The following is a 14,924-nucleotide window of genomic DNA, read 5'->3' on the forward strand; positions in this document are numbered from 1 at the left end:
GGCTGACTGTGGTGAGTTGCTGAACTGTCACTGTGAGTGTTGACAACTGCTCTTCCTGCTTAGACTGGGCTTTCCAGTCTGAAAGTAATTGTCGCACTGTGCAGGCCACTTCTGCCAACTCAGCCTTCAAAGCCTTTAACTTCTCCTCCACACAACGGAGCGTCAGTTTGCACTGGGTTTGCCGCTGTGCGAGTAGTTGTCACTTCTGTCAACCTAGTCGACACTGACTTTAACTTATCTCCTACCTGACCAATGAAATTCAGGGCTGAGGCCGGCTGTTCACTCTTCACTGTGTCCAAGGTTGTGGCTGGCTGACACTGTGTTCGGTGATGGCCCAAGTGCAGAGGGCGAGATACCGAAGTGGAATGAACAGTTCATAAGATCTGTACAAAGCAAAAGGAAAATAATAGACACCAGGATGACAGGGCCACTAACTAAAACTCTCAAACTAAAATCTATTGCTGTCACTGCAGCTCAGAATCAGTAACTTAATACTAAATAAATACCGTTAAGTTGCAGCGTCAGTCTAAATTGTAATTTCCTTTCCTGGAGCAGGAACAGGGAGCATTGCCGTCCTTATGCTTTGATCAAGCCTCGACAAGACTAAAACAAAAGGAAGGGAGTTAAATACAACCACAAATAAACAATAAATAGCTGGAATGTGCACTCTCACGAGCGTGATTGCCGACCCTGTTCCCCTGCCCGCCTGCAAGGGCCCCAGATTCTGTGGCTGTGACGAATTGGGTCTTCCAGCTCAATGAACTCACGCTGCCTAATTCTACCAATGGGGAGAACATACAAACTCTTCTCTTCACAGACAGCGGTGGAATTGAACCCAGGTTGCTTTACTGTAACAGTGTTATGCTAACCATTATGCTACTATGCTGCCCCAACTTAACTTCTTTCACCGATCTCTTTCTGTAGATAGTACCTGACCTTCTGAATGTTTTAGATGGTATCTGTGCATGTTCATTCAACGGCTGTTTTGTTTGTAACCTGAGCGTGTATTTTGAATTCCAACGAGTACAGGCCCAGAGTCATCAAAGATCCTCATACATTAACCCTTACATTCCTGGAATCATTCTCATGGGCCTCGCACCCAGATTTCGACTGTACTCTTTTCCATAGATGCTGCCTGGTCTGTTGAGTTGCTCCAGCATTTTGTATGAGTTGCTCGGATTTCTAGCAAGTGCAGACTTTCTCTTGTTTATCATTCCTGTGAACCTTGTTTGGACCCTCTCCAATGCCCGCAGTACTCTTTTTTAGATAAGGGGCCGAAGAAAAACTCACAATATTCTAAATGCAGTCTGACCAATGCAGACATCCCACCCTGCAAAAACTCATTTCAGGGAGGTAGCACCATCAATTTGCAGGAGGCTCCCGGAACTTCCGGGAGAGCTGGGATGTCTGCAATAGAGTAGCTCCTGAGCAGCTAGCCAGCTAGTTTAAATAACGTTAGCTATGACACCTGTTAAACTCACCTCAACATGTCTTTTACAGTCTTAACCCACCATGGGCAATAGAAAAGTCACTGTTGCAAACAGTGCAGCGAGCAACACTGTCATTATTTTGACCCCTATTAGGCAGGGGTACACTTTAGTGTAGTCTGGGGTGACATACATTTTATATTTTCTTTTTTTGGAACACTCTGCCTTGGCACGCTCTTGGTCTCTCCCTCTCTCATGGTCGCTCTCTCACTCTCGCTCTCTCTCTCTCTCTCTCTCTCTCTCTCTCTCTCTCTCTCTCTCGTGGTTGCTCTCTCGCTTGCGCGCTCTCTCACTTCCTCTCTTGCTCTCTCTCTCACTCTCTCTTGCTTTCTCTCTCTTGTTCTTGAGCTCTTTCGCTCTCAAAAAAATTGATTTCCGGGATATTGTATATAATTTGTGGGCATCAGGGAGCCACTATTAATATGCGGGAGACTCCCAGAACTTTCAGGAGAGGTGGGATGTCTGCCAATGCCTGATGAAGCCTCAGCTCGAGGACTTATTCGATTAAACTATTGAGGCTAAGGTGATGGAAACACAGCTCATACAACATGCTGGAGGAACTCAGCAGGCCAGGCAGCATCTATGGAAAAGGGTGCAGTCAATGTTTTTAGACAAGACCCTTCTTATGTCCTGCGGAGCATCAAGAAAGCTCACCTCTGTCCCAGGATACTGATGGACTTTTACTGCTGTACCATTGAGAGCATACTCACCAACTGCATCTCACTGTGGTATGGCAATTGGCCCGTATCGGACTGCAAAGCACTCCAGCATGTGGTGAAAACTGCCCAGCAGATTATCGGCACCCAATTGCCCACCATTGAGAACATCTACCATAAATGCTGCCTGGGCAGGGTGAAAAGCATTATCAAGGGTGTATCTCACCCTAACCATGGACTTTTTACTCTCCTCCCATCCAGTAGGTGCTACAGGAGCCTCCACTCCTGCACCAGCAGGCACAGGAAGAGCTTCTTCCCTGAGACTGTGACCCTGCTGAACCTCACATCACAGCGCTAAGCAGTATTACACCCATATTGTACTGTCTCAGTACTTTCATATTTGTGTGCTGTAGCACTTTTTATTCACAGTTATTTTGTAAATAACACTATTCTTTGCATTTCTGGTCAGATGCTAGCTGCATTTCATTGGCTTTGTATCTGTACTTGGCACAATGACAATAAGGTTGAATCTAATCTAATCTAATCTAATTGGCAATTAGTAACACAGCTGATGGACAGAATTAAAGGTATCAGTCAGTGGGTGGGTTTAGACTGAATGAACCATGTTGCACCATCATTTCTCTTTAACTCTTTGACTAGATATGGCCATTACTTACAAGGTCTGCATTCCTAATGAAATGGCTTCTGGGCTATTTCAGAGGGCAGTTGGATTCAGAAGCAAATTACAGTGATATGGATTTGGAGTTTCAGATAAACTGAAGTAGATAAGGGATGATGGATTTTCTTATGAATTTATCTGTTCATAAGCACAGAAGCATTTTATCCTTTGCTAACAAGCAGCCCCTCCCTTTATCATTTTCCATGCACCAAGCACTTTCGAGGCCGGTGATCTGGGAAGGAATTGCCTGACCAGAACCTAGGGTGGGGAAGAGCAGTTTGTGTGAAGCAGCCAGCTGAAGACACTGCCTTTCCCAGAACCAACCAGCATAATGGGCTATTCATAACCAGCCGTCATGTACACACATTTACTGTTAAGGTATCGAGCACTTCTTTGTTCCTTTAATGATTAATTCTTTCAATTGCACAATGAAGTTGCAGGGGTTATTTAATCACCATTTAGTCAGAGGGGATCAGCAAGTCAGTTGACAAACGCTGAATTCCAGTCATTTAACACGAACACTCCTCTCTCACACACGATGTCAAACACAATAAGGAAACTAGTTTGCTTAAGTGTTTAGTCTGTGGCAGGCAGTAATTATTGGCTGCTCTGACTCGATGTGAGTGCCATTTGACACTCATTTGGAATTCTGAAAAGCGTAAAACTGTTGTCTTTTCTTCAGCCAGAAGGTGGTGAATCTGTGGAATTCATTGTCACTGATAGCTGTAGAGGCCAAGTCACTGAGTATATTTAAGGTGAAGGTTGATAGGTCCTTGATTAGCGATAGTGTCAAAGGTTATGGGGAGAATGGGGTTGAGAGGGAAAATAAATGTCATGATGGAATAGCAGAGCAGGTTCAATGGGCTGAATGGCCTAATTCTGCTCCTATGTTTTATCGTAAGGGATCTAGAATTGATCCTGTCTTACCAGCTTTAGGTCAGTTTAGGAAAGGAGGTGACGCTCATGAAGACATGCAGGAGAGGGAAATCAATTCACAGTGGGTCAGCAGCATCAGGCTTGGATTATTGTTTATTCCAAGGGAGGGGGATTCTCAGGAGAAGTATTGGATATGCTGAGTTTTTCATTCAGTGCAGGGCGGGGCTGATTGTGTATCTGAGTGGGGTAGAATGAAAAGGACTCACAGAGTGTGTTGATTTTGTGTGTGATCATACAACCATACAGCACAGGAACAGGCCCTTCAGCCCAAAAGGTTGTGCTAACCTAATTAATTCAGTAATCACATGCCCTACTCAAGCAAGAGGAAATCTGCAGATGCTGGAATTCTAAGCAACGCGCAGAAAATTCTGGAGGAACTCAGCAGGCCAGGCAGCATCTATGGAAAAGAGTATAGTCGGCGTTTTGGGCCGAGACCCTTCTGCAGGACTGGAGGAAAATAGATGAGGAGTAGAGTTAAAAGGTGGGGGGAAACACAAGGTGATAGGTGAAACTGGGAGTGGGAGTGGTGAAGTAAAGAGCTGGGAAGTTGATAAGACCATAAGATACAGGAGCAGAAGTAGGCCATTTGGCCCATCGAGTCTGCTCCGCCTTCAATCATGGGCTGATCCAATTCTTCCAGTCATCCCCACTCCCCTGCCTTCTCCCCATAACCTTTGATGCCCTGGCTAATCAAGATCCTATCTATCTCTGCTTTAAATGCACCCAACAAGTTGGCCTCCACAGCCACTTGTAGCAACAAATTCCACAGATTTCCCACCCTCTGACTAAAGTAATTTCTCCACAACTGGGGGAAGATACACAGGGCTGGAGAAGGGGGAATCTAATTGTGGAGGACAGAAGGCCCTGGAAGAAAGAAAAGTGGGGAGGCGCACCAGAGACGGGCGAGCAAGGAGATAAGGTGAGAGAGGGAAATGGGAATGGGGAATGGTGAGGGGTAGGCATTACTAGAAGTTCATGCTATCAGGTTGGAGGTTATCCAAAACGGAATATGAAGTGTTGTTCCTTCAACCTGAGTATAGTCTCATCGTGGTAGTAGAGGAGGCCATGGATAGATATTTCAGAATGGGAATGGGAAGTGCAAATAAAATGGGTCGCCACATGGACATCCCGCTTTTTCTGGTGGATGGAGCATAGGTGCTCGGCGAGGCGAGCACCAGTCACAGGACATGACCCCAACAGACTCACAGGTGAATTTTTGCCCCACCTGGAGGACTGTTGGAGCCCTGACCAGTAGTGAGGGAGGAGGTGTAGGGACAGGTGTAGCACTTGTTCCACTTGCAAGGATGAGTGCCAGGAGGGAGATCAGTGGGGAGGGATAAATGGGCAAGGGAGTCAAGTAGGGAGTGATCCTTATGGAAAGCAGAAAGTGGGGGGGGGGAGGGAAAGTTGTGCTTGATGGTGGGATCCCATTGGAGATGGTGGAAGATGCGGAGATTTACGTGCTGGATACGGAGACAGGAGGGGTGGACTCTATCCCTGGTAGGGTGCTGGGAGGATGAGGTGAGAGCAGACGAGCGTGAAATGGAGGAGATGTGGTTGAGGGCAACATTGATGGTGGAGGAAAGGGGAACCCCTTTCTTTGAAGGAGGAGGACATCTCCCTCGGTCTGGAATGAAATGCCTTATCCTGAGAGCATATGTGGTGGAGATGGAGGAATTAAGAGAAGAGGATGGCATTTTTACAATTAACAGGGTGGGAAGAGGTATAGTCAAGGTAGATTGTTATCATAAAGGTTTAGTGATAAAAACTAGTTGCATGCGAATGAAAGAAGATTTTATTTGATAGTTTCGAGGATCTGTGATGCTCTAGCAATGAGCTCATTTAGTCTTGGGTTCAAGTGTAGCGCAGAGGGGGAGGATGTAGGCTTCCTTAACAAGGACAAGGAAAAGAGACCAACACACGAGGAAGTTCTCCTACCCCCTCCTCCATTCAGTGTGTATGATTTACCGCAAAACATCTAGTTTTCAGCATCTACAGTATTTTAGTGTTGTGGCTGGCTTTCAGAGCAGCACCGAATGGGTGCTGCAGTGCTGAAGGGGCTATTTCTCCCTCAAATTTTGGCCTTCTGTCAGTAACCTCTGAATCAGATGATCCCAACTGGTATGTTAGTGGGCAAAATAGCATCATTGCATCATACTGCATAGATACAGGCCATTTGCTCCATCACATCCATACTGACCAGTGGGCTCTCATCTCTATTAGTCCCATTTTCCAGCACTTTGGCTTTAGCCTTCTATGCCTGAGATTCAAGTGCTGTCAAGAACTCTGTTTCCTCTGCTCTTTCAGGCAGTGTATTTGAGTTACTCACAACTTAATCAGTGACAAAAGTCCCCCTTAGGTATCAGGACCTGTAGAGGAGGTTGGACCCAAAAAGCAGAACAATGCAGGCAATTTAATGGGAAACAATAACAAGCCATGATGTGTCATAAAAGAAGAGGGAATACATACTTAATATGACAAGCCAACAAGGTAACTAAAGGCTAGGAGTAACTAATTGCAGCTGGCTGGTTCATATGAGGGAACAAGGGCTGTGTATGAGAGCTGGGTTTAAATAGGCTGCAGGTGACAAGTAGGAAATGAGTGGCAGGTGACTCCTGTTATCTGGGTGGAGACTGGGAGGTGTCTACTTGTGCAGGCCTGACATTAGAATCCTTTGAATACTAGAGGATATGCATTTAAGCTGAAGAGGGGAAATTTAAAGGAGATGTGTGGTGCAATTTTTTTACACAGAGAGATAGGTGATTGGAACAGGCTGCCAGAGGTTGTGATGGAAGCTGATATGATAGTGACATTTAAGATGCTGTTAGATACACCTAAATATGGAGGGGTATAGATTATGTACAGGTCAAAAATGATTTAGTTTAATTCAGCATTGTGCTTGGCACAGACATCATGGACCAAAGGCCTGTTCCTCTCTTGTACTGTTCTTTTCTTTCTTTATTTTTATTCAGTGATACAGCGCAGTATAGGCCTTTCTGGCCTTTTGAGCTGCATTGCCAGTAACCCCTGATTTATCCAGAGCTTAATTATGATATTCTACCAGGTTTGAAGAGCACATAACAGTATTCAGAATTTTGCCCGATGATATCCCCTCCAGAACCAATTATTGTAGTCTTTGCATCTTGTTAGTTCACCTCAGTTGCTGCTGTTGAAGAGCAATTTATTAATGACTTAGAGGACCACAAGCTTGTCATGGTGTGGAGGCTTGTGTGCATCATTGACCCGGAGGGTTATGTAGGCTGGAGTCAGGGCTTTATGCTTGGGCTCTTGGTGGGGTCACCCATGCCAAACAGGTCAGAGTAGAGGACAGACTAAGAGTGTTCTACAGGTTCTGGAGTTCAGCTCAGGGTTAACAACTCTGATAGATAAAACAAAATTGTTGCAGAAACAGCAATGAAGAATCCTTCTACATCTGAGTGTGGCAGTATTCCTGAGTCTCCACCTGGGACTTGCATGGCTGACAGCAGTGAGAACTGAGAAAGCTACTGCCATGATAAAGGAAGCTCAGATGCTGCCAGAGATGGAGGACCTTCATTGCTGCCCTAAATGCCAGTGACGTAATGAACAGTAAGTATGTAGTAGTTAGAAGATATGAAATGTTTCGAAAACATATACATGTAAATCCTTTTTCACTTTGATTTAAATCAAATTCATGACACAAATGGTACCAGATTCTTCTGAAGGTTCAGAACATAAGAACGTAAGAACTAGGAGTCAACCATTTGACTGATCAAGACTGACCCGCTATTCAATAAGATGATGGCTGACCTGGTTGTGGACTTAGCTCCACCTACCTGCTATTTCTCCATAACCCTTAATTGCCCTGCTGTGTAAAAATCCATCTAAATGCATCTTAAATCTATCTAATGAGGTAACCTCTACAGTTTCCTTGATTTTACCACATATCTCTGGACTGTGGCTGTTAATAGTTGCGGGGAGAAGGATAGATTTGAGAAGGATAATAAATTAGTCATGATGGAATTTCAGAACAGAATTGATGGGCCAAATGACCTAATTCTGTTCCTGCAAACAACAGGAATTCTGCAGATGCTGGAAATCCAAGCAGCACACATCAAAGTTGCTGGTGAATGCAGCAGGCCAGGCAGCATCTGTAGGAAGAGGTGCAGTCGACGTTTCAGGCTGAGACCCTTCGTCAGGACTAACTGAAGGAAGAGTGAGTAAGGGATTTGAAAGTTGGAGGGGGAGGGGGAGATCCGAAATGATAGGAGAAGACAGGAGGGGGAGGGATGGAGCCAAGAGCTGGACAGGTGATAGGCAAAAGGGATACGAGAGGATCATGGGACAGGAGGTCCGGGGAGAAAGACAAGGGGGGGGGGACCCAGAGGATGGGCAAGGGGTATATTCAGAGGGACAGAGGGAGAAAAAGGAGAGTGAGAGAAAAAATGTGTGTATAAAAATAAGTAACAGATGGGGTACGAGGGGGAGGTGGGGCATTAGCGGAAGTTAGAGAAGTCGATGTTCATGCCATCAGGTTGGAGGCTACCCAGACGGAATATAAGGTGTTATTCCTCCAACCTGAGTGTGGCTTCATCTTTACAATAGAGGAGGCCGTGGATAGACATGTCAGAATGGGAATGGGATGTGGAATTAAAATGTTAATTCTGCTCCTGTGTATTTTGGTCTTATGGTATGTTTCTATGCTTTGCCTTTTTAAGTGACTATCTCAAAGATTTTAATTGCTTCTGATGTTGTGGCAGGAAGGCTGAGAAAGGAGTTTGTTCTGCTGTTGTTATTGTTGCCTGTGCTGTTCTCTGGACTATTATGGTCATGCTTTGTTGGCACCAGGATGCGTAGAAACACTGGCGGTTTGTTCCCAGTATATCCTTGGGTGTGCTGGTTGTTAACGGAAACGACACATTTCACTGTATGTTTCGAAGTACATGTGATAAATAAATCTGAATTTGCTTTAAACTCTTTTTATTGTTGCATGGTAACTACTTGCTTGCGGGACAATAGTCACACTTGATGAGCAATTGATTCAATCATGTGAATGACACGATGAGTCTCATCGTGGTCAGGTTGGCAATGGATATTGCGTCTCAGCTGACCACGTGATACACAAACCAGAATACAAGCCATGGTAGTATGATACAGAGAGCAAACTGTCCCCCTCTCCATGCATCGGATGAATCCAAAGGAATGGCAGAGACCGATATAGTTTGGCAACGATCGTTTCGCAGGAATTGCCAGTCAGTGTTGAACTAAATGTAGGACTGCCTCGGACTCCAGCTCTGGACTTTTCCTTGGGGTTTAATTATGAAGCCTTCCCCATGAATGGGTATAGCTGCAAGGCAGCAGAGGTTTGAGATCAGAGTTTCCCTTCTCCATCATGAGTTGTCAACCCTGGCTGACAAGCCCCATCTCCCTGGATTGACTGGTTCTAAGGCACCAGTAACCCACCTTTGCAGCTTCTCCAGTCAGTAGAAATGGTTTCACAAGGCTTAGTAGCTAAACCAAATGTGAAAGCCAGGAGCATGGCTTGGTTGTCAGAGGCTACTTGAGACACACACCATTGAGAGCATTTAATAGGTAGTAGGAGCTTATCACAACCACCACACCCCTCTCGGCTATGACAACCTTGAGGAACCATCAGCACTATATGATTACAAATTATTTTGGCTCACTAAAATATTTACTTGGGTGGGAATTGTGTACTGTTTCTGGAATATTTGTATGCTTCGACTCCACAGACTGTGATGTGATGACAGATGGAGTTCCTGCAATGAAACAAAAAAAAAACAGGAGATGCTGGAAACCCTTCGCTGATCAAGCAGCACCTGTGAAAATAGAAGCAGTTAACATTTCAGATCCAAGACCTTCCATCAGGACCAGGAAAGAGAGAAAAGTAAGTTATTTTTGAGTTGCCATGAAGGGGAAGGATAAATACGGTGAGCCCAGGGTTGCTGTGGAGATCTGCAGTGGTTAATGGTGGTAGTTAAAGAGTAAACTTCGATGCTGCTGAATATGCGCAATAAGTCAGACCGTGCTAATGGAAAGAGGAAAACTGAGCCAATCTCACAGATGGGTGACTTACTGTGTAAAGTCTAGTTTTGATACCAGCAGGTAAAGAAAGTTACCAGAAGTTGTAGAATTTGATATCAATGTTGTGTTGTAAACAGTGAAGAATTTCCTGCCCTTTTTCAAAGTTTTACCACAAAATCACTTACCATTTACTGAAAGAGCAGACTGAACTTCAACTCAACATTGTGCCCAAAGACATAGGTTTCCCTTCAGTTCTCTGGCGCGTGTCTGGACCCAGTAAGAGTGAGTGCCTGGACTCAGCCAAGGCTGATTCTGGTTAAGGCAAGACAACACTAATAAGGGAAAGTGGTTTGAACAAGAACCTAAATTTAGGATTGAGATTTTTCACAGAAGAGGTATCAGAAGATCACAATACTGAGGTATCACTAATATGCGTGATGTTCAGTGGCGACTGATGCATGCAGTGTAAAGAAGCTGCACATTAATCTGATCCCTGAAGCCTTTGAAATACATTCAGTGTAGTGGCACTGACTCTTAATATTGCAGGGGAAGTAGTGGGGGAGGTTTGCAGAGATGACAGTGGTGATAAATGCAAATGTTAATGAACAACGTCTCTGGCCTCCCCTTAAGTAACGAGAAATGCAAGAAATCTCCTTAGCATGTTTCGTGCAAGCCCTTCCGTTATCAGAATTATCTTATCATCCTCCAAATGTCTTCTGCATGGAAGGCAATTAAGTGCAATCAATTGGCTTGTCTGCTTTAGTGATAAAAACTAATTGCATGTGAATTCAAATGAGATTTCATTCGATATTTCGGGGGAGTTGTGACATCTCCCACAATGTACTCTTTTGGTCTTTGTTTCAAATGTAGTAGAGAGGGGGAGGATGTAACAAGGTCAAAGAAAAGAGAGCGACACATGTACCAGGACAACCCTCCTCCATCCCTCTTGTCTTCCCACTCTGGCTCCCCTCTTACCTCTTCTCTTCTCCTCACCTGCCTATCACAACCCCTGGTAACCCTCCTCCTTCCCTTTCTCCCATGATCCATACTTCTTTCCTATCAGATTCCTTCTTCTTCAGCCCTTTACCTTTTCCACCCGTCTCCTCTCAGCTTCTTACTTCATCACCTTTTCCCCTCTGCTGCCTGTCAGCTTCTAGCTTGTATTCCTGCCCCTCCTCCCCCATCATTCATTCTGACTTTTTCCTCATTCCTTTTCAGTCCCAATGAAGCATCTGAGCCCAAGATGTTGACTGTTTATTCCTCTCTGTAGCTGCTGCCTGACTTGCTGACTTCCTCCAGGATTTTGTGTGTGTCACTCTGCGTTTCCAGTATCTGCAGAATCTCTTGTGTTAAGGAAAAGGGAGAACCACGAGCTAAGAATGGTCACTTGGCCTCTTGGAACTTGGATAATCCAATGCTATAAACCTCAAATAAAGACAGCAGGCTGGGTGACAGAGAATCAAAGAGTAAAACAGAAGGAAAATAAGCCTTACAAGACTGTAATAACCATCAATCACTGCTTATACTAATCTTGTTTGGCCTCTCCCCCATTACATCAACTCCCCTCATATGGGTATAGTTTGAGAAACTGTCTGAGCATTCCAGTGCAATAAAGTGTTCAAGTTCATTGTCATTCAATCATCCACATGTATACAGCTAAATGAAACAATGTTCTTCAGGGACCAAGGTGAAAAACACAGTACATATATCACATATTAACACAATAAAATTAGCAGATAAAAAATTCTGCAGATACACAAGTTCACATAAAGTACATTTACAACACGTAGTTAAATATATGAAGTATATTGCTACTGGCACTTTTATAAATAATATTCACTGGATGGTGGGAGGGTATTCAGACGTCTCACAGCTTAGAAAGGACTTTGCAGAAAGAGACCCCTGTAAGGGGCCGTGGAGCAAAGGAAGGGAAATTAATAAATTAAAATGGTATTCAGTTACTTTTGTAATCTTACTTCATCCAGCTTTGCCAAAGCAAGAGCTCTTTATGACTCTTTCTGGTAGAGCGGAACTCCATTTCAGCCCCTGTTGGAAAAGTGCCTCAGAACTGACAGATTTGGTCCAGGTAATGGAAACAGTTTCTACTCCAGACCTAACAATTCATTTTAGTTTAATGCTGGTTTCTGCTGAAAGGTGATAGATTAAGAACTTATATAAATATTGTGGCAGGATAACTCATCTGACATTAAATCCTTTGTCTACACGTTAATGAAATAAAAACGACAGTATTTCTGTAAGGTTTTCATGTCAGCTCAATATGTCACCGGTTGGTGTAGGTCTGTTTATTCTCTCACTCAATATCCTACCTGGTAAGCTATTCTTATTGAGTACAGACTTTCCCTTCTAGTATATTGCCTCAGAACTGACCTAAAATCCCTGAAGTGCTTTATCAAACAGCTCTACTCCTGCAATTGGAGAGGCAGAGTGTTGTCAACATGCATATTTTGCTGTCAGTGTTCTGTGTAATTAGCAGAGAATAAATTTCCCCTCATTCTGCTTCATAATAGATTCCTGAGAAAGCCAAATCCAGTGAGGACAGACATAAAAGGAAATCAAATTGATGAAAAATCATTTTGTTAATGAAGCCCATCCCAATCATAATCTCCCTCACATTTCTAATTTTAATTTGAGTAATTCAAGTGCCTCTATTACCTTATTTGGATTACCACAACCATTGAAAAATGTTCTTTGTTAAGCAGTGGAATTTTTTCTTTTTTTTTGCTGCTTATATTCTGTGTGTGTTTTGGGCCAAACTACTTGCTTTGTTTTTGTAAACATTGTAGAACAGTTGTGATGTTACCAGACTAGTAACAGAGAGTAACAATGCTTTTGGAAAATCATAAAACTGCAGATGTTGGAAATTTGAAATAAGAAGAGAAAAGGCCGCTAGCAAAGTTCAAAGTAAATTTATTACCAAAGTACAAATATGTCACCATATGCTACCCTGAGATTTATTTTCTTGTGGGCATTCACAGCAAATACAAAGAAATACAATAGAATCAATGAAAAACTGCATACAACAAAGGCAAATAACCAATATACCAAAGGCAACAAACCGTGTCAATTGAAGAAAAAAACAAACAAAACAATAATAAATAAATCAGCAATGAATATTGAAAACATGAGATGAAAAGTCCTTGAAAGTGACTCCATAGGCTGTGAAAACGAAACATTTAGCATCTCAGGTCCAAGATCTTTTGTCAGACAAAAGATCTGGCGAAGGTTCCCAAACCTGAAATATTAATAGATTTCTCTTTCCACAGATGCTGCCTGACCTGCTAGGTGTTTCCTACTTTAAATTTTATAGATTTTATTCTGCATTTAAATGGAGAGTGTAGATTGGAAATGCCAGCATTTATCGTCCATCCATAATCGACCCTGCAATGAGGAGAGAGATAAGAGTCAACAATATTGGGTGGTCTGGACACTTATGGAGGTCAAAGTGGGTAAGGAGGCTGAATTCATGTTTTCACACTGTCATTCTGTTACCTTATTAGTTTATGTTCTTATTTTCAAGTTCATCGGTATAAACATCAAGAACTCTCTGCCACCACATGAAGTGCCAGTAGTGTTATACTGTTTACTTTTTCACTTGTATTGTATATGCACCTTAATAGTTGTTAATTTATTTGTCGTAATATTACCTTATGTGTTATGTGAGTGAGCTATATGTACTGTGTTGTGCACCTTGGTCTGCAGGAATGTTGTTTTCTTTGGCGGTATGACAGTTGAATGACAATAAACTGAACTTGAACTAGAGCCAATAACCAAACAATCTGATTACAAGTTAATCAAAATAATCGCTGTGTTATGATACCTTGAATGTTAGGCCTGGGAGCCAATTTTACTTTTCAGTTCTTTATGCATCTCATTACATCTTTACATGGTTAGAATGGTAGACATGTATTATAAGAAATGGAGGCAGGAGTGTGCTTTCTGATTCCTGTGCCTCCTTTGTCATTCAATAAGATCATGGCTGACTTTCTGCCTCAGTATCACTTTCCTGAGAACAGTTTATTTTTATTTTTGTTTAGAGATACAGCACGCTATCAGATTAACCAGCCCGTACTGCCCCATTACACCCCTCTGGCCCAACCAGCCCACACTGCCCCATTACAGCCTTCCGGCACAACCAGCCTGCACTGCCCCATTACACCCTGCCAGCCCAACCAGTCTGCACCACACCATTACACCCCTCTGGCCCAACCAGCCCGCACTGCCCCATTACAGCCTTCCGGCACAACCAGCCTGCACTGCCCCATTACACCCTTCCAGCCCAACCAGTCTGCACCACACCATTACACCCTTCTGGCCCAATCAGCCTACACTGCTCCATTACACCCTTCTGGCCCAATCAGCCTGCACTGCTCCAGTACATCTATGCCACTAATTAACCTAGTAACTGATAAGTCTGTGGGATGTAGGAAGAAACGGGCCCCGGACGAAAACCATGCTGTCATGGGGAGAACGTACAAACTCCTTACAGGCAGCAGCTGGAACTGAATCCAGGTCACTGGTGCTGTAAGACTATATAGGCATCCGTTAGTCTCGTGAGACCATGGAGTTGCACCTTGGAAAGTTTCCAGGGCACAGGCCAGGGCAAGGTTGTATGGAAGACCAGCAGTTGCCCGTGCTGCAAGTCTCCCCTCTCCACGCCACCGATGTTGTCCAAGGCAAGGGCACTAGGACCCATACAGCTTGGGACTGGTGTCGTCGCAGAGCAATGCGTGGTTAAGTGCCTTGCTCAAGGACACAACATGCTGCCTCAGCCAAGGCTCAAACTAGCGACCTTCAAATCACTAGACGAATGCTTTAACCACAGCACTGTTGATGTAAAGAGACTCAAGGACAGTTTCTTTGCAGTATTTATAAGACAACTGAATGGCCCTTGCAGTATAAGATAGACGCTTGATATCACAATCTACCTGGTTGTGGTCTTGCACCTTATTGACTGCCTGCACGGCACTTTCTCATGAAACTGTAACACTCTACTCTGCATTTTGTTGCTGCTTTTCCCTTGTACACCATTGATACACAGGTGTGGTGAAATGATGTGTCTGGATTCCATGCAAAACAAGTCTTTCACTGGAAGTGTGATAATAATGAATTAACTACCAGTTA

General features: G+C 43.7%; 1 long non-coding RNA gene across 1 annotated transcript in view; it reads left to right on the forward strand.

Annotated features, from left to right (window-relative positions):
- The window catches only part of LOC140210883 (uncharacterized), an 86,963-nt gene that overhangs the window by 33,210 nt on the left and 38,829 nt on the right, over positions 1-14,924 (forward strand). The window contains exon 4 of the long non-coding RNA XR_011889323.1: positions 9,491-9,645. This is a non-coding gene — a long non-coding RNA (uncharacterized lncRNA). The remainder of the gene's footprint in view (positions 1-9,490; positions 9,646-14,924) is intronic.

This window comes from Mobula birostris, chromosome 16 (assembly GCF_030028105.1).
Source record: "Mobula birostris isolate sMobBir1 chromosome 16, sMobBir1.hap1, whole genome shotgun sequence".
Lineage (NCBI taxonomy): Eukaryota > Metazoa > Chordata > Chondrichthyes > Myliobatiformes > Myliobatidae > Mobula > Mobula birostris.